This window comes from Schistocerca piceifrons, chromosome 3 (genome assembly GCF_021461385.2).
Source record: "Schistocerca piceifrons isolate TAMUIC-IGC-003096 chromosome 3, iqSchPice1.1, whole genome shotgun sequence".
NCBI classification, from domain to species: Eukaryota; Metazoa; Arthropoda; class Insecta; order Orthoptera; family Acrididae; genus Schistocerca; species Schistocerca piceifrons.
This window is the reverse complement of record NC_060140.1, coordinates 145,301,992-145,327,408: the sequence shown is the minus strand read 5'-3', so window position 1 is coordinate 145,327,408 and position 25,417 is coordinate 145,301,992. Positions and strand designations below refer to the sequence as shown.

Sequence of the window (25,417 nt, the reverse complement as noted above, 5' to 3'; positions counted from 1 at the left end):
TACATGAGAGAAACCTCTGAGGAATGCACATAGGACATAAAAAGAAGCAAAAAAGCTCATATACAGGGTGTTACAAAGAGGTACGGCCAAACTTTCAGGAAACATTCCTCACACACAAATAAAGAAAACATGTTATGTGGACATGTGTCCGGAAACGCTTACTTTCCATGTTAGAGCTCATTTTATTACTTCTCTTCAAATCACATTAATCATGGAATGATAACACACAGCAACAGAACGTACCAGCGTGACTTCAAACACTTTGTTACAGGAAATGTTCAAAATGTCCTCCGTTACCGAGGATACATGCATCCACCCTCTGTCGCATGGAATCCCTGATGCGCTGATGCAGCCGTGGAGAATGGCGTATTGTATCACAGCCATCCACAATACGAGCATGAAGAGTCTCTACCTTTGGTACCGGGATTGCGTAGACAAGAGCTTTCAAATGCCCCCATAAATGAAAGTTAAGAGGGTTGAGGTCAGGAGAGCGCGGAGGCCATGGAACCGGTCTGCCTCTACCAATCCATCGGTCACCGAATCTGTTGTTGAGAGGCGTACTAACACTTCAACTGAAATGTGCAGGAGCTCCATCGTGCATGAACCACATATTGTGCCGTACTTGTAAAGGCACACGTTCTAGCAGCACAGGTAGAGTATCCCGTATGAAATCATGATAACATGCTCCATTGAGCGTAGGTGGGAGAACATGGGGCCCAACCAAGACATCACTAACAATGCCTGCCCAAACATTCACAGAAAATCTGTGTTGATGATGTGATTGCACAATTGCGTGCGGATTCTCGTCAGCCCACACATGTTGATTGTGAAAATTTACAATTTGATCACGTTGGAATGAAGCCTCATCCATCAAGAGGACATTTGCACTGAAATGAGGAATGACACATTGTTGGATGAACCATTCGCAGAAGTGTACCCGTGGAGGCCAATCAGCTGCTGATAGTGCCTGCACACGCTGTACATGGTACGGAAACAACTGGTTCTCCCGTAGCACTCTCCATACAGTTACGTGCTCAACTTTACCTTGTACAGCAGCAACTTCTCTGACGCTGACATTAGGGCTATCGTCAACTGCACGAAGCATTGGAAGTGTCCTCGTTGTTCTAGGTCTTCCCCAGTCGCGAGTCATAGGCTGGAATGTTCCATGCTCCCTAAGACGCCGATCAATTGCTTCGAACGTCTTCCTGTCGGGGCACCTTCGTTCTGGAAATCTGTCTCGATACAAATGTACCGCACCACGGCTATTGCCCCGTGCAAATCCATACATCAAATGGGCATCTGCCAACTCCGCATTTGTAAACATTGCACTGATTGCAAAACCACGTTCGTGATGAACACTAACCTGTTGATGCTACGTACTGATGTGCTTGATGCTAGTACTTGTAGAGCAATGATTCGCATGTCAACACAAGCACCGAAGTCAACATTACCTTCCTTCAATTGGGCCAACTGGCGGTGAATCGAGGAAGTTCAGTTCATACTGACGAAACTAAAATGAGCTCTAACATGGAAATTAAGTGTTTCCGGACACATGTTCACATAACATCTTTTCTTTATTTGTGTGTGAGTAATGTTTCCTGAAAGTTTGGCCATAAATTTTTGTAACACCCTGTATACATATGGTCAATTTTTTTTTTTCCTTAAGTACAGACACTTTTTTGTTGTTACATGTCTGCTTCATTTCTGACTTTTTGTTTTCAAATTGGTGCTACTGGCACTTTTTTCTTTTCCGTTCGAATGTTGTATTCTGATGGCAAAATGAAATGCTCAAAATGTCTCCCATTATGTCTAACACAATCTTCTAAACAAAGCATCATGGACTGTCTTAGTCACTACCATATTCCAGATGTCTGAGTATCTTATGAAACCCTTCTTGAACATGTTGATGAAGAATGTCAATATTTGCAATAGATCTTTAGTACACTATGTCATTTAAATACCCCCAAAAATAAAAAATCCAATGGGTTGAATAAAGAGAGTGAGCAGGTCACTATGATGTTGACCCATGGCATAATTTTCTTACTTGCAGAGCCAAATGAGGTGGTGCCCTATTGTGGATGGACATGTTCTGACATCGGTGTAGTCGAATGTCTTCCAGAAAAAAACTGAAATATTCCATTAAGAATTCACTGTGTGATGCTCCTGTCAGTGTTTCATGGAAAAATGAAAGATCCTATTAATCTGTCTCCAATACTTTTTCATAAATAAAAACTGCTTTTTCCTGCTGCAACCTAATTTATTTTTCCCAAATTTATTTTGTCTTTTTCTTACTGTAAGGCATCATTTTTTATTACATATTCGTGTAGTACGTAAAGAAATATGAATGTTTTAGTTGGACACTTTTTTCGCTTTGTGATAGATGGCGATGTATTAGTCACAAATGTGTAAGTACGTGGTATCATGTAACATTCAACCAGTGTGGACGGTGTTTGCTTCTTGATGTATTACCCATGTTAAAATGGACCGTTTACCAACTGCGGTAAAGGTCGATATCGTGTTGATGTATGGCTATTGTGATCAAAATGCCCAACGGGCGTGTGCTATGTATGCTGCTCGGTATCCTGGATGACATCTTCCAAGTGTCCGGACCGTTCGCCGGATAGTTACGTTATTTAAGGAAACAGGAAGTGTTCAGCCACATATGAAACATCAACCATTACCCGCAACAAATGATGATGCCAAGTAGGTGTTTTAGCTGCTGTCATGGCTAATCCGCACATCAATAGCAGACAAATTGCACGAGAATCGGGAATCTCAAAAACGTCGGTGTTGAGAATGCTACATCAACATCGATTGCACCCATACAATATTTCTATGCACCAGGAATTGCATGATGATGACTTTGAACATCATGTACAGTTCTGCCACTGGGCACAAGAGAAATTACAGGACGATGACAGATTTTTTGCACACGGTCTATTTAGTGACGAAGTGTCATTCACCAACAGCGGTAATGTAAACCGGCATAATATGCACTATTGGGCAGCGGAAAATCCACGATGGCTGCAACAAGTGGAACATCAACGACCTTGGCGGGTTAATGTATGGTGCAGCATTATGGGAGGAAGGATAACTGGCCCCCCATTTTGTCGATGGCAAGCTAAATGGTGCAATGTATGCTGATTTCCTACGTAATGTTCTACTGATGTTACTACAAGATGTTTCACTGCATGACAGAATGGCGATGTACTTCCAACATGATGGATGTCCGGCACACAGCTCGCGTGCAGTTGAAGCGGTATTGAATAGCATATTTCATGACAGGTGGATTGGTCGTCGAAGCAAAATACCATGGCCTGCACATTCACCAGATCTGACGTCCGCGGATTTCTTTCTGTGGGGAAAGTTGAAAGATATTTGCTATCGTCATCCACCGACAACGCCTGACAACAAGCGTCAGCACATTGTCAATGCATGTGCGAACATTACGGAAGGCGAACTACTCGCTGTTGGGAGGAATGTCGTTACACGTAGTGCCAAATGCATTGAGGTTGACGGACATCATTTTGAGCATTTATTGCATTAATGTAGTATTTACAGGTAATCACGCTGTAACAGTATGCGTTCTCAGAAATGATAAGTTCACAAAGGTACATGTATCACATTGGAACAACCGAAATAAAATGTTCAAACATACCTACGTTCTGTATTTTAATTTAAAAAACCTACCTGTTACCAACTGTTCGTCTAAAATTGTGAGCCATATGTTTGTGACTATTACAGCGCCATTTATCACAAAGCGAAAAAAGTGGTCCAACTATAACACTCATATTTCTTTACGTACTACACGAATATGTAATAAAAAATGGGGGTTCCTATTTTAAAAAACACAATTGATATCCGTTTGACCTATGGCGTCTGGTTTCCCCCTTCAAGCTAGACAAGTTTTGTTCTTTGTACTTTTTTCATTTGACGCTTATTTTGCGAGATATTTGGCCCAGTCACGATCAATGGACCACCCTGTATAGTGCTGAATGTACCTACAAAATTACATCATTGGATGACACACAGTTCACGAGATGTGACATGATAAATATTGAGCTGCATGAAGCTGAAACAACAGGGTAAAAGTCGCTAGAGTTACAGGTGAACTATATGTACAAATATGTATGAAACATGTTAAATATGTGTGATATACATATGTGGGCAAAGCCACGGGTAAAAGTTCTTCCTAAACATCTGGATTGATTTCAACCAAATCTAGTACACATTCTACTTACTATTTGGAGAGAAATACTGTGGAGGTATGAACCAGCAGCCTCCTGTTAAAACAACAAAACAGTTTAACATGGCTGGCTGACCATGAGAATAAAAAGGAGAAGCCAGCCACTCTGACAACACATTAAAACCTCCACCCTATAAGCACTTTGGTGGAGGACACAGAGGGACAAAGGACATGCACTAAAACTTTTATAGACTGATAAAACCCACCCTCACGAATAAAACATAAAACTAAATAAGCCGATGAGGCGTTGTCAGATAAAATTAGTGGCAATGAGTCCAGTAACCCAAGATTTCATCACAGAGCAGTCAAAAGTGGGACAGTGCACCAGAATATGGGCCATTGTCAACCAGGTGCCGAATCGAGACTGAGGCAGGTCTTCATGGCACATGAGGTACCCATGGGTCACCCAAGCGTTGCCAATGTCTAGCCAGCACAGAACCACAGAGTCTCTCTGAGAGGCCCAAATGGAGAACTGCCACACATTCGTAGTCTCCTTAATGGCAAGCAGTTTGTTGTGCATGCTGAGACTATGCCATTCCGTCTCCCAAAGCCGAAAAACCTGGCGATGTAAAAACAACTTCAGGTCAGTTATTGGAATGCCGATCCCCATAAGTGGTTTCCGTGTAGCCTGTTTGGTCAGCCTGTCAGCAAGTTCATTGTCTGTGATTCCAACGTGTCCTGGTGTCCACACAAACGCCACTGAGCAACTGGACCATTCCAGGGCATAGATGGACTCCTGGATGGTCATTACCAAAGGATGTCGAGGGTAGCACTGGTCGAGAGCTTGTAGGCTGCTCAAGGAGTCAGTACACAGAAGAAAATACTCCACAGGGCATGAACAGTTGTGCTCAAGAGTACGAGATATAAGCCCTGACCTGGGCCGCTGATGCGAGAGATGAACTGCCGTGGGTGGGAAAAGGAGACGGTAATTTGGATGCGTCGGAGACCTATGAATGTGTGCAGCGAGAGCTATGAATATGTGCAACGTAACTGGCCAGCGGTTGTGCATGCCTGACCTGCAATGGAGGGACTCCAGCCTCCAGCAGCACATTGGTCACTGGACTCATCCTAAAAGCTCCTGTCACTAATTGAACGCCACAGTGGTGCACTGGATCGAGTAAGCACAACGCTGAGGGCACCACCGAACCATAAGCCAGACTCCCAAATCAAGGTGGGATTGAACAAGGGCTCCGTATAGCTGCAGCAGTGTAGAGCAATCTGCACCCCAGTTGGTGCTGCTCAGGTAGCGGAGGGCATTGAGGTGCTGGCAGCACTTCTAAGCTGATGAAGGTGATGAAGCCAAGTTAATTGGGTGTCGAAAACCAGTCCTAAAAATCAATATCTCTCCACTACAGTGAGGGGCTCATCAGTAAGGTAAAGTTCTGGTTCTGGATGAACGGTACGATGCCGACAGAAGTGCGTAACACACAACTTTGTGGCCGAAAACGGGAAGCCGTGGGCTAGAGCCCATGACTGCACCTTGTGGATGGCTGCCTGCATTCGCTGCTCAGCAACACCAATACTAATGTAACAGTACGGGATGCGGAAGTCATCTGCATACAGAGAGGGTGAAAAGGACGACCCTACAGCTGCTGCTAGACCACTAATGGCCACTAAATATAGAGATACACTCAATAAAGAGCCCTGTGGGACCCCATTCTCCTGGATATGGGGGTAACTATGGGAGGCACCAACTTGGACACGTAAAGTACAAGGCGACAGGAAATTCTGGATAAAAATTGGGAGCAGACCTCTCAGAACCCACTCGTATAATGTGGGAAGGATGTGATGTCGCCAGGTGGTGATATATGCTTTTCATAAATCAAAAGAGACAGCAGCAAGGTGTTGGCATCTGTAAAAGGTTGTTCGGATGGCAGAATTGAGGGACACAAGATAATCATTGGTAGAGCGACGCAGGCGGAAACTGCCCTGGCACAGAGCCAGTAGGCCACGTGACTCCAGGACCCAATCGAACCGCTGGCACAACATACGTTCCAGCAGCTTACAAAGAATGTTGGTGAAGCTGATGAGATGATAGCTATCCACATCAAGGGGGTTTTTTCCAGATTTGAGCACCGGAATGATGGTGCTCTCCTGCCAGCGCTATGGAAAGACGCCTTTGCACCAGATCTGGTTGAAGATCAAGAGATGTCGCTTGTAGTCAGACAAGATATGTTTAATCAACTGACTGTGGATCTGATCTGGCCCAGGAGCAGTGTTGGGGCAATGTGCAAGGCCACTGAGGTGCTCCCACTCTGTAAGTAAATGGGGCATGTAGTGAATGAGAGGACTTTCCCTTCCGTCTGCCATTTGAGAGTGCGAAAGGGGGTAGGGGGGTGGGGTAGGGAGGGGAGGGGGGGGGGGGGGGTTGAAAGTCTCCGACACAGAGCTGCGAGCATAGTGCTCAGCAATCACGTTTGCATTGGTAGATAAAATGGCATTTATATTAACACCATGTACACCTGTTGGGATCGGTTACCCAAAAACACGTCTGATCTTCATCCAGACTTGGGAAGGTGACGTATGGCACCCACTTGTTAAGACATACCCCTCCCAACACTCCTGTTTCTGTCTTTTTATAAGCTGGCGAACACGGGTGCGGAGCTGTTTAAAGGCTATTAGATGCTCGAGGGAAGGGTGCCACTTGTGTCACTGTAGATCTCGCCAACGCTCTTTAATCAGCAACTTCCGGCAACCACCAAGGTACTGACTTTCGCTGGGAGCATCTGAAAGAATGAGGGATCACGTTTTCCGCCGCAGAAACAATCATTGTAGTGACCCGCTCAACCACAACATCGTTGGCACCTTGTGGGGGAGATGCAACAGTGACAGCACAGGCGAAGGCTTTCCAGTCTGCCTTGTTGAAAACTCATCTGTGTACATGTCCGTGGGCATGACACCGAGGGAATGACAGGAAGATAGGGAAGTGGTCACTACCACACATGTCACCATGTGCTATCCAGTGGATAGATGGGAGAAGGCCAGGACTGCAAACTGAGAGATCAATGGCCTAATATGTGCCATGTGCCACACTGAAAAGTGTGGGGCCACCTGTATTTAAGAGGCAGAGGTCGTGTTGTGACAGTAAATTTTTGACATCTCTACCTCGGCTAGTAAGAACTGTGCCACCCCACAAGGGGTTATGGGCGTTAAAATCTCCCAGAAGTAGAAAAGGTTTAGGGAGTTACTTAATCAGTGCAGCTATCTGGAGGAAGATTTACGTTGCAGACAGTTATTTCCTGCATCGTCCTTATTCTGACAGCACAGCTTCAAGATGGGTGTGAAGGGGCACAGGTTCACTGCATACCGAGTTCAGGACATAGACGCAAACTCCAACTGACACTCCATTATAGTCACTACGGTTCCTGTAATATCCCTTATAGCTGCAGAGGGCAATGCAGAAAGCAGGTGTAAAGTTTAAGAGTTGCCATAGCTCAGCCAGGTCGTGGAAAAACCGCCGCAATCTCACTGAAGGATGACGTTATCGTGGGGCTGGGAAGGCATGAAGTGCACAAGGAGGCAGGTTATGCCTTAGGGTCACATGCTGCCCCCGATTGAATGTTTGTAGGCATTGTGGTAGTGGATGAGGCATCAGTGAGATCCAGGTCCGCAGGGAACACTTAAGATCTCCACCGCATCCTCAGATGCAGAATTGATAGGGAGTGGTGGTGTTGGGGCCACCAGAGGGTCCTGTTCTTAGCAGACTTGTTCTTAGTTTGCTTGCTCTCTCACTTCTCTTTAGGGGATTGCTGGGAAGATTCCTCCGAAGCAGCTTCAGGCATGGAGAAAGACCGTGGAGCTCTTCGTCCAGCAGCTTTTGGCTCCTTGAGCTACTGGTGAGTGTCCAATGTGGCATTAGTGGAGACCTTTGAAGAGAGGACCCCAATGGACCCCTTCTGCATAAGAGGAGCAGAAGAAGGCTGTTGCTTCTCTGGCAGGGGGGAGGGGACCAATGCCCTTGCGTTTGAGGGAGCCTTGCTCCCAAAGTAGGTGTTTTGGGAGCAACGGACGAAGATTTAACCCCTACCACCAGGAGACGGATATATTCTGGTGGCCCGGAGGGCCCACTGTGCATGTCACAGAGTGAGGAACCACTGGCACTTGGGACGATGATGGTGATGTAGTTCCAGCCTATGTTGACGTCAATCAAATGGGGTGTAGTCTTTCGAATTTACGTTTAGCCTCTGTGTAAGTCAACCTGTCCAGGGTTTTGTACTCCATGATTTTCCGCTTCTTTTGGAGTACTGGACAGTCTGACGAGCAGGGGGGAGTGGTGCTCTCCACAGTTGATGCAAGCAGGAGGTGGTGCACATGGAGTATCTGGGTGCAGTGGACATCTGGAGTCTCGACATGTGGCCCTGGAAATGCAGCGGGAAGATGTGCCCAAACTTCCAGCACTTAAAGCACCACAAGGGGGAGGGACGTATGGTTTAACGTCACAGCGGTAAACCATCACGTTGACCTATTCAGGCAATGAATCACCCTCAAAGGCCAAGATGAAGGCATTGGTAGCAACCCTGTTGTCATTGGATCCCCAATATATGTGCCAGATGAAATCAACACACCGCCGTTCTAAATTGGCACGGAACTCGTCGTCAGACTGCAAGAGGAGATTGAAATGACAAATGATCCCCCTGGACCATGTTGAGGCTTTTATGGGAATGACGGAAACAGGAATACCACCCAGCTTGTCACAGGCAAGTAACGCTCGGGACTGAGCTGGGGATGCTGTCTGAATCAAGAATGCATTGTTTCGCATCTTGGACAGCCCTGTCACTTCTCCAAACTTAACCACAGGGTGTTCAATGAAAAATTGAGGCTTCGTAGGTAGAAGAGAGTCCACATTGGTTCTGCTACAGACTAAAAACCGAGGCGAATATGGCTCTCACTGTTCTGTAGCCCTACGTTCCTCCCATGGTGTAGCGAGGGAAGGAAACGATTTAGGGTCATATCTGTCGGCATTGTATTCTATCTTGCCCTTCTTAGAGACTGCTGGTGTCATATGGTCACCACCCTGGTGCACTTCATTCCGATCAGGGGCTTTCTCCATGGGTGCCCCCAAGCCCAGCGAAGGCCAACTGGCATGATGGCCGGTGTCCTGATGCAGTAGGAAGACAAGCATCTACTCCATGGCATACGTGGGGCGTTTTCAGCTCAGGCAGCAGCAGTGCGATCCCTGTGTTGTCAGGGGGCTACCACCAAATGGGTACATGACGGACCCACCACAATGGACTGGCTACCATGCTGGATATTGGGCGCAGAGAAATCCAATATTGGCATGGGGGCAAAAGGGGACAGGAGACAACAGAAGATGAAACACCCCGGAAAGTGTCCTAGTCCAAATAGTTGAATCCCAGGTGTAGATGTAATGCTATGACAAGAGAATCATGAGATCAAATCTAAGGGCACTATAGATAGCTCGTGCATCTCTTAAGGCATCCTTCCCCATATGGCCCGTACTACTGTAGAATTTTGAAAATGGCAGGTCAAACCATAGAATGGGACCTGAACTCATAGGACCGGTAAGTGTGAGACTCCTTTTAGTCGCCTCTTACGACAGGCAGGAATACCTTGGGCCTATTCTAGCCCCTGGAACCACAGGGGGTTTTCCCCAGAGCACATAAGTCTACTGTATGGCTTCATGATAATGGAATTCCCTTTGGATTTATTATTGAGGTAAACTAGTCCCCTATTCAGAATTCCAGGTGGGACTACTCATGAGGACATCATCATCAGGAACAACAAAACTGGCATTCTTAGAGTCGGAGAGTGGCATGTTAGATCCCTTTACAGGCAGGTACGCTACAGAATTTAAATGGGGAAATGGATATGTTTCAGTTACATATAGTGGAAACTACAATGTGTACACCTTTGCTTCCGCCGATTTTTCCCAAACATTTGAGGCTTTAATGAAACAAATTGTTACACATGTATCATTCAAAGTATTTTCCATCGCTGGTCACTACTTTCTCCCGTATTTTGGGCAATGTAGGAATCCCACATCAAAAAAACTGTTCATCTTTTGAAGTAATCCACGAATTGATCCAATTTATGACTTCTTCATGAGATCTGAAGTGTCGGTCAGCCAGACTATGCACCATGGATCTAAACAGGTGATAGTCAGAGGGAGCAACGTCTGGAGAATACGGCGGGAGGGGTAACGTTTCCAAGTACGTTTTCACATCTTTTGCAACATGGGGTCAAGCACTGTCATACTGCAAAATCACTTTATCGTACCTCTCGCTGTATTGTGGCTGTTTGTCTTTTAATGCTCTGCTCAAACGTATTAATTGCATTCGATAACAAGCACCACCAAATGCAGAGCATGATCTTGCAGCTATGAATATACGGTTTGGCTGTCGACGTGGAAGCATGGCTGGGATATCCCAATGATTTTTTGCGTTTACGGTTATCGTAATGAACCCATTTTTCGTCCCCGGTCATAATGTGATGCAGAAATCCCTTCCGTTTTTGCCTCTGAAGCAACTGTTCACAAACACACAATCGCCGTTCAACGTCTCTTGGTTTCAGCTCACACGGGACCCAAGTTCGTTCTTTCTGAATCATGCCCATAGCCTTGAGACATTTTGAAATGGCTTGCTGTGTCACTCCCATTAATCGTGCCAACTCTTCTTGAGTTTGACGCAAGTCCACTCAGCAACGTCTCCAATTCTGCATCTTCGAAAACATTCTCTCTTCCACCACTACTCCGGTCTACGACACTAAAATCACTGTTCTTGAAGCACTGAAACCACTCATGACATGTTATTTCACTAACAACATCCTTACGATATGAACTTGAGGTTAGTTGGTTTGTGCGGTTGAAGGGACCAGACTACAAAGGCCATCAGTCCCTTTTTCCAGGACCATGAAACACCCACAACGAATAAAAAGCAAGCAATGGAGATGACAAGGGATGATGCAGAACAAGAAAGACACAGACAAAGAGCAGACAAAAGGAATTAAAAGCACACAGAGTGTTACAGTGGTTGCTTGACCATGGAAACAAAGAAAAAGGAAAAGTCAACCACCAAGAGACATACTAAAAACCCCAATCTAAAACCGTAGGCCAAAGGCCAGACAAAAAAAGAAAGAAAGAAAGAAAGAAAGAAAGAAAAGAGGCAAACCCTCAGATCGAGTGATAAAAGCCCCCTGCACGAATTAAATTCAAAACTAAGCCTGCCACTGCAGCATGTCAAAAGTGCAGGGAGCACATCAGGCAGCGTAAACGTCTGCCTGAGCACAGTTAAAAGTGGACAGGCCACCATGATGTGGACCACTGTCAACGCTGATCCACAGTGACAAAAAGGTGGGTTCTCACAGCACAATAAATAACCGTGCATCAACCAGGTGTGGCCAATGCGTAGCCGGCAGAGGACAACAGAGTTCTTGCGAGAGGCCTGCAAGGAGGAGCTCCACACACCGGTAGTCTCCTTGACGATCTGAAGTTTGTTGGGTTTAGGCAGGGTGCACCATTCATCACCCCAGGTGCCAAGGACCTTCTGCCGCAAAACTGACTGGAGCTCACACTCCAAAAGGCCAATCTCCAGGACCAGTGCACTGATAGCCTGTTTGGCCAGTGTGTCAACACGTTCATTACCCGGGATACCGACATGACCTGGGGTCCATGCAAAGACCACAGAGTGGCTGCAACGGGCAAGAGTATCGAGGGACTCCTGGATAGCCATCACCAGACAAGAACGAGGAAAACACTGGTTGATAGCTCATAAATCAGTCAGAGAGTCACTACAGATAACGAAGGACTCACTTGAGCAGGAGCGGATATACTCTAAGGCGCAAAAGATGACGACGAGCTCTGTAGTGAAAACACTGCAGCTGTCACTACAGGTAACGAAAGACTCACTTGAGCAGGAGCGGATATACTCTAAGGCGCGAGAGATGACGACGAGATCTGTAGTGAAAACACTGCAGCTATCCAGCAATGAGCGTTGTTCAGATTGTTCCCTAAGAGTAAAAGCAAACCCAACTTGATCAGTAACCATCAAACCATCGGTACAGACTTCGGCAGAGCCGGGAAACATGGCAAGGATGGAAAGAAAGCAGCGGCGGAACGCCTAAGAGGGGACTGAGTCCTTTGGGCCCTGTGCCAAATCCAGCCGAAGGCATGAACGGGGCACACACCATGGGGGTATACGTATATGGGCCTGGAAAAGAGGTGGGAGAGGGAAAAACTCAAGCCCAGAGAGAAGAGCCCGGACGTGAACTGCGATCATACACCCTGACCGGGGCTGCCATTCTGGAAGATGGACAACCGAGTTGGGGAACAAGAGACGGTAATTTTGACGCCTGGGCAAGCTACAAACATGTGCAGCATACGTGGCCAGTAGCCACTGGCACCGGATCCACAATGGAGAGAGACTAGCCTCCACAAGTATGCTGTTAACAGGGCTTGTGTGGAAAGCCCCAGTTGCAAGTCGGATCCCGCAGTGAAGTATGGGGTCAAGCAACCGCAACGTGGAAGGCGATGCCGAACCATAAGCCAGGCTCCCATAATCAAGACAGACTGAATCAACGCCTGATACAGTTGTAGAAGGGTAGACCGATCGGCACCCCAACGAAGAGCGTTAAGTTGGTGCCAGCATGATCATTTAAGCTGCCAAATATGAGGGAGCCAAGTCAACCAGGAATCAAAAATAAAGCCCAAAAACTGATGTGTCTCCACCATGGCAAGAGGTTCACTGTCAAAATAAAGCCGCCACTCAAGGCGAACAGTGTGGTGCTGGCAGAAATGCATGACGCAAGTCTTGGCAGCCGAGAACTGGAAGCCATGCGTGATGGCTCAAGACTGTGCCCTGCGGATAGCGCCCTGTAGTTGCCGTTCAGCAACCACAATGCAAGTGGAGCTATAGTGCAGGCAAAAGCCATCAGCATACAAAGGAGCTGAATGTTCCCACGGCTGCAGCTAGCCCATTGACAGCAACTAAAAATAGGCAGACACTCAAGACAGAGCCTTGTGGGACCCCCTTCTCCTGAACTCAGGAGGAACCAACTTGCATGCAGAAGGAACAAAGCGACAGAAAATTTTGAATAAAAATCGGGAGTGTGATGGGGATGTGATGTCGCCACGTGATATCGTATGCCTTCTGCATGTCAAAAAAGACGGCAACCAAATGCTGATGGCGGACAAAGGCCGTACAGATGGCAGACTCCAGGCAGACCAGATTATAGGTGGCAGAGTGGCCCTTATAGGATCCAACTTGAGACGGAGCCAGAAGGCCCTGAGACCCAAGTAGCCAACTCAACCTCTGGCTCACCATATGTTCAAGCAACTTGACAGAACATTGGCGAGACTAATGGGGTGGCAGCTATCTACCTCCAGTGGGTTCTTGCCAGGCTTCAACACTGGTATGATACTGCTTTTCCGCCATTGAGACAGGAACTCACTTTCAACCCAGATATGGTCGAAAAGGTCTAGGAGGCGTCGCTGGCAGTCCACCGAGAGGTGTTGGAGTGTCTGATAGTGGATGCGATATGGCCTGGGAGCTATATCGGGGCAAGCGGTGAGGGTACTTTGGAATTCCTTCTCACTGAATGGAACACTTTACGATTTGGGGACGTGTATGGAATTAAAGCCTCTGACGTTCCAACTGCTCTTTCAGGGAGCAGAAGGCCAGCGGGTAAGTCGTAGAAGCAGAACTCTGAGCATAATGCTCTGCTAGAGTTCAGCATTCGTGTCCGATTCAGTACAGACTGCTCCATTCAGAGAAAGCCCAGGGACACTGACAGGAGTCTGATAGCCATAGAGCCGCCTTATCTTGGTCCAAACCTGTGATGGAGAGGTACAGATGCCAATGGCGGAGACATACCTTTCCCAGCACTCCTGCTTCCATTGGTGAATAAGGTGTAGAGTTCGAGCACGGAGCCACTTAAAGGTGGTGTTCCAGTGATGGGTGCCACTTATGATGTTGGAGGGCCTGCCTGCGATCTCTAATCGCCTCAGTGATCTCTGGTCAATTTGAGGCAAAGTCCACCGAGGGGACCCGGAAGAACAGGGAAGTACAGATTCTGCTGCAGAAACGATGCCGGTGGTTATCGTGTGAACCAACATATCAATGGCGTCATGAGAAAGAGGCTCAATAGTGGCAATGGAGGCGAACAAGTCCCAGTCAGCCTTATTCAAAGCCCACCTGGGAAGGCGCCCAGAAGATTGATGTCACAGCAGTGGCAGGAAGGTCAGAAAGTGGTCACTACCGCACAAGTCGTCACGCACACTCCATTGGACAAACGGTAGAAGGTCAGGGCTGCAGACTGAAAGGTCGATGGCGAAGTACGTGCCATGTGCCACACTGAAATGTGTGGAGGCACCATTATTTAAGAGAGAAAGGTCGAGTTGTGCCAACACTTGCTCAACGACAGTGCCTCGGCCAGTTGCCACCAATCCATCCTACAAAGGGTTATGTGCCTTAAAAGTAGCCCAGTAACAGAAAATTTGGCGTCAATTGGGCTATCAGTGCAGCCAATACATGCTATGGGACATCACCATCCGGTGGAAGATAGATACTGCAGACAGTAGCAGCCTGAGGCATCCACATCCTAACAGCGACAGCCTCTAAGAGAGTTTGAAGACTGACACACTCGCTGTAAAGTGAGTTAAGGACATAGACACACACTCCACCAGATACCCTCTAAGAAGCTGCTCAATTCTTATAATAACCCCAATAGCCATGAAAGGTGGGGGTTCGCATCGCCGGAAACCAAGTTTCTTGGAGAGAAATGCAAAAGAAAGGGTGAAGGCTGACAAGTTGTCAGAGTTCAGCAAGATGGTGGAAAAAACCATATGATCGTGAGACTGGGAAGGCACTGAACATTCAATGAGGCTGTTTAGGCCTCAGGGTCATCTGCTGACACTGACCGATTTCCTGAGGAGGCGATATCCATTGCGTCTGAGGGTCCGGCGACATCCAGGTCCTCAGCGGACGCCAGAATCTCCACCTCATCCTCAGATGCAGAGCTTGTAGGTAGCGGTGGCGTGGGTGCCACCGCAAGTTCCTTGGTCTTCATCAAGGGGGCAGGTGTAGTCTTACGGCTTAGAGGTGACCGGAATTTGTGCAATGGATGGGGCAGGAACTGCAGTTCTAGTGGTGGCTTAAGATGTTGTCATGCGCGTCCACGATATTGTATTCCATTATTTTCCTATCCTTTTCTAAAATCCTACATCCGGCGAGCAAGGGAAATGGTGCTCCCCGCAGTTGACACAGATGGGAGGCGGGGCACATGGACTATTGGGATGGGATGGACAACAACAACCTCGACATATGAGGCTGGAAGTACAGTGGGAAGACATATGACCGAACTTCCAGCACTTAAAGCACCGCATCGGGGAAGGGATATATGGCCTGACATCACAGCGATAGACCATCACCTTGACCTTCTCGGGTAATGTATCACCCTCGAAGGCCAAGATGAAGGCACTGGTGTTAACCTGATTATCCCTCGAACCCCAGTGGACGTGCCGGAGGAAATGGACACCTCGTCACTTTAAGTTGGCATGCAGCTTGTCATCGGACTGTAAAAGAAGATCCCTGTGGAAGATAAGGAAGATAATATCCTGGAGCATATTTGAGCTCCTATGGGGCGTGATAGCAACAGAAACATTCCCCAGCTTGTCACAAGCGAGTAATGCCTGTGACTGGGCAGAAGAAGCTTTTATGATCAAGACTGACCCAGTTCACATTTTGGACAAGCCCTCCATCTCCCCAAATGTGTCCTCTAAATGCTCTACAAATAACTGAGGCTTCATGGACACAAAGGATTCCCCATCAGCTTGCGTACAGACTAGGTACCGGGGTGAATAAGTGTCGCTGCCAGCCTTAGCCCTTTGTTCCTCCCATGGTGTGGCCAGGGAGGGGAACAATTAGGAATCATACCTTTGTGCATTGAATTGAGCCCTCGAATGCTTAGAGACTGCTGATGGTTGGCCACCAGCAAGAGAAGATGTGCCACACTTCACTGCGTGTCATCCGCCCTGATGCCACCCAAACCAACCAAGGGCCCTCCCCATGGGTGCCACCCAGCCGCAGCAAGGGCCACTTGGCAGGATGGCCATTGCCGGGAGTCCTGAAGCCCCAGGGAGATGGGCATCTACTCCTTGGCATACGTGGGGAGTTAACGGCGCAGGCATCAGTAGAGCGATCCCTGTGTTGTCAGGGGGCTACAACCAAGAGGGTACATGGCGGCCCCACCACAATGGACTGGCTACCGTGCTGGATGTTAGGTGACATGTGGTCCATGGTCGCCGTCAGTGCAGAAAGTGGCCCTGCATGTCGCTTGGCAGAAAGTGCACGCAGGAGCGTATCCATGCCCATGAGATGGAAAGCGGGCAGGACTGCAACGCAACGACGAAAAAGCTGGCGAAAGTTCTCAACGCAAGATGGACACAGAGTACGTGAAAGAACTTGCCCCCCTTCTAACAGCCGTGTACCGCAAGTCTCTAGAGGAACGGAGGGTTCCAAATGATTGGAAAAGAGCACAGATAGTCCCAGTCTTCAAGAAGGGTCGTTGAGCAGATGCGCAAAACTATAGACCTATATCTCTGACGTCGATCTGTTGTAGAATTTTAGAACATGTTTTTTGCTCGAGTATCATGTCGTTTTTGGAAACCCAGAATCTACTATGTAGGAATCAACATGGATTCCGGAAACAGCGATCGTGTGAGACCCAACTCACTTTATTTGTTCATGAGACCCAGGGGAATATTAGATACAGGCTCCCAGGTAGATGCTATTTTTCTTGACTTCCGGAAGGCGTTCGATACAGTTCCGCACTGTCACCTGATAAACAAAGTAAGAGCCTATGGAATACCAGACCAGCTGTGTGGCTGGATTGAAGAGTTTTTAGCAAACAGAACACAGCATGTTGTTATCAATGGAGAGACGTCTACAGACGTTAAAGTAACCTCTGGCATGCCACAGGGGAGTGTTATGGGGCCATTGCTTTTGACAATATATATATAAATGACCTAGTAGATAGTGTCGGAAGTTCCATGCGGCTTTTCGCGGATGATGCTGTAGTATACAGAGAAGTTGCAGCATTAGAAAATTGTAGCGAAATGCAGGAAGATCTGCAGCGGATAGGCACTTGGTGCAGGGAGTGGCAACTGACCCTTAACATAGACAAATGTAATGTATTGCGAATACATAGAAAGAAGGATCCTTTATTGTATGATTATATGATAGCGGAACAAACACTGGTAGCAGTTACTTCTGTAAAATATCTGGGAGTATGCGTGCGGAACGATATGAAGTGGAATGATCATATAAAATTAATTGTTGGTAAGGCGGGTACCAGGTTGAGATTCATTGGGAGAGTGCTTAGAAAATGTAGTCCATCAACAAAGGAGGTGGCTTACAAAACACTCGTTCGACCTATACTTGAGTATTGCTCATCAGTGTGGGATCCGTATCAGATCGGTCTGACGGAGGAGATAGAGAAGATCCAAAGAAGAGCGGCGCGTTTCGTCACAGGGTTATTTGGTAACCGTGATAGCGTTACGGAGATGTTTAATAAACTCAAGTGGCAGACTCTGCAAGAGAGGCACTCTGTGTCGCGGTGTAGCTTGCTGTCCAGGTTTCGAGAGGGTGCGTTTCTGGATGAGGTATCGAATATATTGCTTCCCCCTACTTATACCTCCCGAGGAGATCACGAATGTAAAATTAGAGAGATTAGAGCACGCACGGAGGCTTTCAGACAGTCGTTCTTCCGCCGAACCATACGCGACTGGAACAGGAAAGGGAGGTAATGACAGTGGCACGTAAAGTGCCCTCCGCCACACACCGTTGGGTGGCTTGCGGAGTATAAATGCAGGTGTAGATGTAGACCAAGTAAGGCGCCCTTCCCCAATCGGCTCGCTCTTCGGAAAAATTTTGAGATATGGAGGTCAAACCCGACAGGGGACCATCACATAAGGCCGAAACGTTGGAGACTCCTTTTAGTCGCCTCTTACAACAGGCGGGAATACCGCAGGCCGATTCTTACCCCCGAACCCGCAGGGGGGAAAACCAACCAAGGGCCCTCCCCATGGGTGCCACCCAGCCGCAGCAAGGGCCACCTGGCAGGATGGCCATTGCTAGGAGTCCTGAAGCCCCAGGGAGATAGGGATCTACTTCTTGGCATACATGGGGAGTTAAAGGCACAGGCATCAGCAGAGCGATCCCTGTGTTGTCAGGGGGCTACAACCAACAGGGTACATGGCGGCCCCACCACAATAGACGGGACTGCAATGCAACGATGAGAAAGGCGGCTACAGATCTCAACGCACTATGGACACGATGTACCTTGTAAAGCACCCTTCCCTAATTGTCTCGCTCTTCAGGAAAATTTGGAAATATGGAGGTCAAACCCAACAGGGGACAATCACAGAAAGGGCGAAAAGTGTGAGACTCCTTTTAGTCGCCTCTTGCGACACACAGGAATACCGCGGGCCAATTCTAACCCCTAAACCCGCGGGGGGAGTATTTGAGAGTATTTGATGAGACTCAGCCACTGTTTTCTTCATATTGAAACAAAACAGTAACACCTCCCGCAAATGACGAGAATTAGGCTTGTAAACTGACATTTTCAATCAAGAACAACTTTATGATGCAGACACAAGTCAACTAATGTTTGAATGAGGATATGTTGATCGAGGTACAAGCTAACTGCTTGGTGTCGGCGGTCTGTTTCTTTTGACCGCTACTTACCATTGTCACCACCTATCGGCAAATGGTGGAAGCCAAGTTGTACACCTTGTAGTGAAGTGTAGTGGCAGGATGAAAGGGGTTTCTGGTCAGGTCAGTACAGCAGTAATTCAGAAGTAGGCCAATTAATGAATAAGAGAATAACAATCTGGGTAAGCAATTGTTAACAGCATAGAGAATGCATTATCATATCTAAGATAGACATGAAGCCAATACCATCACACTAGCACAAGTTTATGTACCAACCAGTTCTGCAGATGAGGAAGAGATTGGAAGGGTGTATGATGAAATAAAGGAAATTATTTAAACAGTCAAAGTAGGTGAAAATTTAACCATAAAGTATGATAGGAATTTGACAATAGAGAAAGGAAGAGAAGAAAAATAGCAGGACAACATGGATGAGGAGAAAAGGAATGAAAGAGGAAGTGCCCTGGTAGAATTTTGCAAAGAGCTTAATTTAATCCTTGCTAACACTTGGTTTAAGAACTAGAAAAGAAGTTTGTATATGTGGAAGAGATCTGGAAGCACTGGAAGATTCACATTAACTGCATAGTGGTAAGATAAGAGATTTAAAAACCAGAGTTTAAGCTGAAAGATGTTTCCAGGGGCAGATGTGGACTCTGACCACAATTTATTGGTTATGACCTGTACACAAGTGCCATCTGGATTCTTCCTCCAGGCAACAGTTTCTCAGAAATCCACAGGTGGGAACTGGTGCTACAACATGTCCTTGATTTTTGACATCCACCTGACCTTAATTTATGTTAATTTCTTCAGTCTCAGCATTTCTTCACAGTAAATATCCCTCCTTTCACTCCCTTTTAGTTTTCTACACCTTTTATTTTCTGCATCCTCTTTCCACCTCTATCAACAACAACTCATTGAGGAGTAAAAACTCACAGATCACCTAGTATGGCCAATACGAAGATGGCAGAGGATGGTAGATTCCTGCCGGGAGGAGCAGAGGGAAGAACATCTCATGGTGGGGTCTCCTTGACAGCACAAAGTTTATTAAATTGGCGGGGGGGGGGGGGGGGGGGGGGGGGTTACCTCCCAAGAGTCAGCCCATGATTGAGCAGAAACGGTTTTGATGCAAAGTTGCAAATCCACCCCGGGAGTGGTCACAGAGAACAGGTGACATGTGGCAGCCCCAGCCGCCAGATAACCAAGTTCATTACCTGGGATACCTACGTGGCCAGAAACCCAAAGTAAATCAACCGAACAAGAAGCATCTCCAAGATCAGCGAGAAGGTTGTGGATGGCAGAGACCAAGGGGTGGTGGGAAAAACACCAAGCAATAGCCTGAAGGCCACTGATTGAGTCTGTACATAACAAAACTCAGGTGAGGGAGGACTGTTTAATGAAGCAGAGGGCCTGATAGATGGCCATCAATTCCACAGTAAACACCCAACACGTGGCAGGAAAGAATTGGTGTTCCATGCCCACAGAAGATGTGAAGGAATAGCCTACATCATCAGCGGACTTAAAGCCTTGGCGTAAAAAACAAAGGCATATTGAAACTTTGAAACTTCCATAACAGTGTTTGTAGCAAACAATGGACCACCACTGGAGCGATGGAGGATTTTGGACCCTGGAGGAGACCCATCTAAATCTGGGGCCGGGGAACTAACCACGGTGGTGTGGTCAGGAGAGAAGGTGGAGAAGAGGATAAGAAGGGGAAATGGAAGTCACAACAGAGAAAAGTGAGGTGGAGTGCAACCTGTAAACCCGCCCGAGGGTGGGCAGCAGGCGGGTGATGGCCCAAAGCTGTGAAAAGAATAGAACAGGAAGGGTGAGCAGGGGATGGGCAGACAGTGATGGCATAGGAAACCATGACTGGGACCGCCAAATCTAAACTGGAGGGATTCCAGTGTCAACCAGACGACTATTGACAGGGCTAGTGCTAAAAACACCGGTGGATAACAAGGTACCACAATGGTTAACCAGGTCCATGTGGAGCAGCATGGAAGGGACAGCTGATCCATAAACTTGACAACTATAGTCCAGATGAGACAGAACACCTGTTATTGGCAGAGAAGGGTCGAACAATCTGCCCCCGAATAGGTGTGGGCAAGGAAGTGAAGAACATTGAGTTTATTATGAAAACAGCCAACCTTCAGATGACAGATATGGGTCAACCAAGTAAGTCTGTCGTCAAAAAGGAGATCCAAGAAACGGAACTGGGTGATCAGGGTCAGGCATTGGGAGTCAAGATAGAGCTCCAAATCAGGGTGGACCATATAGTATGGAGACAAATGCATTCCCTTCAACTTAAAGGGAGAGAATTGAAAACACTGTGAAAGTGTCCACAGGGAAGTGTGCTGGATGGCACCCTGGAGCTCTCATTCCTCAGAGGCCACTGAGTGGGAGCTAGCTGAAATACAAAAGTCATCCATATACAGAGCAGGGACGACCAACAGTCTGGCAGAGGCCACAAGTCCATTAATAGTGATGATAAAAAGGACACTTAATATGGAGCTCTGGGGTTCTATTTTTTTTTAGGGTGCAAAAACAACTGGGGTCATAAGCGTCCACATCAAAACTATAGAAAACTATAGAACATGAAGACAGAGAGGAGCTAGAAAATGACTAAACGTCAATGTAAGTGAAGACGACTATAAACAAGGATGTGGAGAAAGGGCTACAAAAGACATCATACAGAAACGGAGGTCTAAAACTAAAAATTAAATGGCCTTTGCCATACTGCTTTGACAGATAAAAAGCAAAATGCGGTTGACAGTCTGTGCATCATTCGCTAAAATGGCTGATAACTCAGACGGCAAACCCAAACGGGAACATAAACGGTTAAATGACCGCCTCCCGGTGGGAGGGCTGAGAGGAGGTTGTCCCAGCCGCTGGGAGAGGCTTAATAATCCTGAGCTTACTTCCACAGAGGGAGGATCATTGGTGATGCCAAAGGGACACCACCACCTGACAGACGGCAACACAGAGATCATTGGAATGAATATAGGAACTAGTGGGCTGAGGTAAGAGGGCTGCAGCCTTTGCAGCAGTCTCAGCAGCCTCATTTCCTGGCAGACCGACACAGCCAGGAGCCCACATAAGCTTTATGGTGGCTCCACCAAGAGTGAGCAAGTGACAGTTTTCCTGGACCCATTGCACTAAGGGATGGGTGGTGTACAGTGCACATAGACTTTAATGGGCACTGAGAGCCAGTCTCCTGTGTGTGTGGAGAGCTGACTGAACATTCGGTGGGGCAGGAACTGGTGAATAAAAATCAGGGCCTTGAAAACCTCATTCACAGAGTGTAAGGAGGATGTGATGGTACCAAGCTGAGTACTAAACCTTATGAAGATTGAAGAAGACTGACAAGATGGCAGCACTAAGAAAGGCCTGTCTAACTGCGGCTTTCAATTCAAGCAGATGATCAATCGGAGACCATACCTCCAAAAATCCGCACTGGTAAGGAGATCCAATTGAGCTTACAAGTCACCATCCATTCTAATAACTTACAGAGGAAATTGGTGAGGCTGATGGGCTGGTAACTATAACAGGACAACACATCCTTGCCGGGTTCAGGACAGGAACCATAATACTGTGTCTCCACTGAGAAGGGAAAATGCCTTTGAGCCAAATATAGTTAACAGCCTCGAGGAGATACTGACGTTGTGGAAGACTGATGTTTTGAAGCAAACTGGTTATGGGGGGAATCAGGGTTGGGAGATGAATCATGGGAAGAAGAGAGGGCTACAAGAAGCTCCCAATCAGTAAAAGGTTCACTGTGGAATTCCACCCGACAAGGGATAAAATACAAGCAGGAAGCTTCAGCCCACTGTTTCTGGAGGAGTAAGGCAGCTGGATAGCAGGCTGATGCCAATGCCATCGCAAAATGTGTTGCAAGGTGTTACATGAGAACCGATAGACCTGTGCAATGGCCTCCAGAAAGGACAAGTCCCACAATGGAAGACAACCACTGACAATTTTGGTGGGTGCAGAGTGTAACCCGTACCTGTGACGAAGTGACAAAAGAGCCTTAAGAGGAGAAAGTGTTCCCAAGACACCCATTTGCTGTGTGTGATTAAGTAACAAGCTTTGGAACGTAATAAAACCAGCAGGAGATTGATGCCACTTAAGATTTTGTAAGGCGCAACAACAATCACGGATAGCAGTGGCAACGCCACACTCCACCATGGAAATGGCCAACAGTGAATAGGGCCTGTAAAAAGGGAAACAGCAAAGCCGGCAGCATGGATTATCTTAACGGACAGTTCATGAACGACTTCAATACAACCCATCCAAGGAGGCGGAAAATGACTTGGGAGGCCAATCAGCACGATGGAAAACCCAATGCAGTAACCTGGGCAGCAGGTGGTGGGATGGGAATGAGAGAATCAACAGGAGGTGGTCACTATCACAGGTCATTGTGTGGAGACCAATGTAAGGAAGGAAGAAGAGGAGAGGATGAGAGCAAAACATCAATGGAAGAGAAAACTGTGACATACAGTTATAAAATGAGTAGGGGTACCATCATTAAAAAGGCACAGGCTGTGGTCCACAGCAAACTGGTCAATGAGGAGCCCCCAACTAGATGAAAAAGCATTGCCACAAAAAGGGTGATCGGCATTAAAATCCCCAAGGAGACGAAAGAAAGGAGGGAGTTGCTGAAGGCGAGCAGTTAGGGCAGTACACATAGGTGGCCTGTCAGGAGGGAGATAAAGATTGCAAACTGTGATGGCAAAGTTGAAGTGGACCTGGATGGCAACTGCTTCCAATGGAGAACAAAGTGAGATCCATGTACTAACAATAACCGTATGGAGCAACATGCAGATGCTACCAGAAGCTCTCAAGGGGGCGACCTGGTTCTGACAGATACCATGGAACCCATGAAGGGTTGGTGGTGATCATCAGTAAAATGAGATTCCTGGAAAATGACACAAGCTGCTGAGTAAAAGGCGATAAGGGACTGCATCTCTGGGAGGTGATGGTAGTATCAATTAAATTTCCATTAAATAGGCACGCAATGGGTATTTGAATGGTATGTGAACGGACTGGTGCCAATCAGACTGCTGGGTCACCATCTATTGCCAATGAGGTCAGGGAGACATCCATAAAAAAAAGAGGTCAGACTCAGGTTGCTAGGGGGAAGATGGCGACTACTGGGGTACTGGCAGGGGAGGGGGGGGCTGCTTGTCTGGGGACTTGTGTTTTTTCTTCTTATTCTTTTTTTCTCTTTCATAGGATGAGAAGGGTAGGGCACAATGGGAGAGCAGGCTGCTGCAAGATCCGGAACTGAAAGAGAAAAGGCAACCTTGGGGCAAACAGACTATGTGTTCTGTGGCCAAGATGTGGCAGCAGGCCTCTGGCCTGAGAGACACCATGGGGAGGATTACCAGGAGGCAGCTCCATTCGGGAGCTGAAGAAGGGGGGGGGGGGGGGTACTTCTTCAGCCAGCGAGGGGGAGTGGCACCTGGAGAGGAGGGCATGGGAACTGCAGTGGAGGGGAAAGAGAAGAAAGGGATGGGACTGGGATAAGGAAGAAGGAGGAGTGGTAAAGGAAGTAACAGAGCCAAAATAGAAGTCATCAACACAGGATGAAGTTGGTCAAATTTTTAACTAGCCTCAGTGTTAGACAAATGATCTGGGGATTTATAATCTTGTACCTTATTTTCTTCTTTATAAGCTGGGGAATGTGGTGAGAGTGGAGAGTGATGGTTGTGACAATTAACACACACACAGACATGGTGGAACACAGGGGCTATCCTCCTTGACTGGGTGTAGAAAGTCACCACATAGAGGGTCTGCCACACACCGTGAACACGGGCCTGAAACGCAAGCGTCAAAAGCATCGCATGGGTGGCGGGATGTACAACTTCACGTCACACCAATAACAGATAATCTTGACCTTTTATGGGAGGGTACCTCCCTCAAATGCCAGAATAAAAATGCCAGTATCCATGTGTTTGTCCTTAAAACCTTCCTGAATATGCCAAACAAAATGAACACTCTGTCATTCCAGATTGGCCCAGTGTTTCTCATAGTATGAAGGATGATATCCCTACAAAAAATGACTTCCTGAGCCATACTCAAAAACTGGTGAAGAGTAATGGACACTGGGACATCATCACGATCACAAGCATGAAGTGCTGCAGATTGGGTGGCAGAAGCAGTTTTGATCAACAGGGAACCAGACTATATCTTACTGAGAGACTCCACTTTTCCAAACTTGTCTTCGATGTTTTCCATAAGAAATAACAGCTTCGTAGTGATGAATGTGTCCCCATCCATCCTAGTACAGACCACGTAGTGGAGAAAATGTTTCACCCCAAGCCAGCAAGCCTAAGCCCTTCTTCCAGCGTGTAGCCATGGAAGGGAAGGCTGTAGGGTCATAAGGAGCAGCAGTCAATGAACTGTTACCACTCAAAGAGATGGCTGGAAAAGAATGACCCAATTTTTGGAGTTCGATACATTGCAAATGCAAAGCATCCGCCCTGATACCATCCACCCTGAACAGGGC

The 25,417-nt window shown here is 47.2% G+C and overlaps 1 protein-coding gene across 3 annotated transcripts in view; it reads right to left on the bottom strand.

The window, feature by feature from the left end:
• The window catches only part of LOC124787665 (RNA polymerase II-associated protein 3), a 114,675-nt gene that overhangs the window by 83,626 nt on the left and 5,632 nt on the right, over positions 1 to 25,417 (bottom strand). The window lies entirely within an intron of this gene.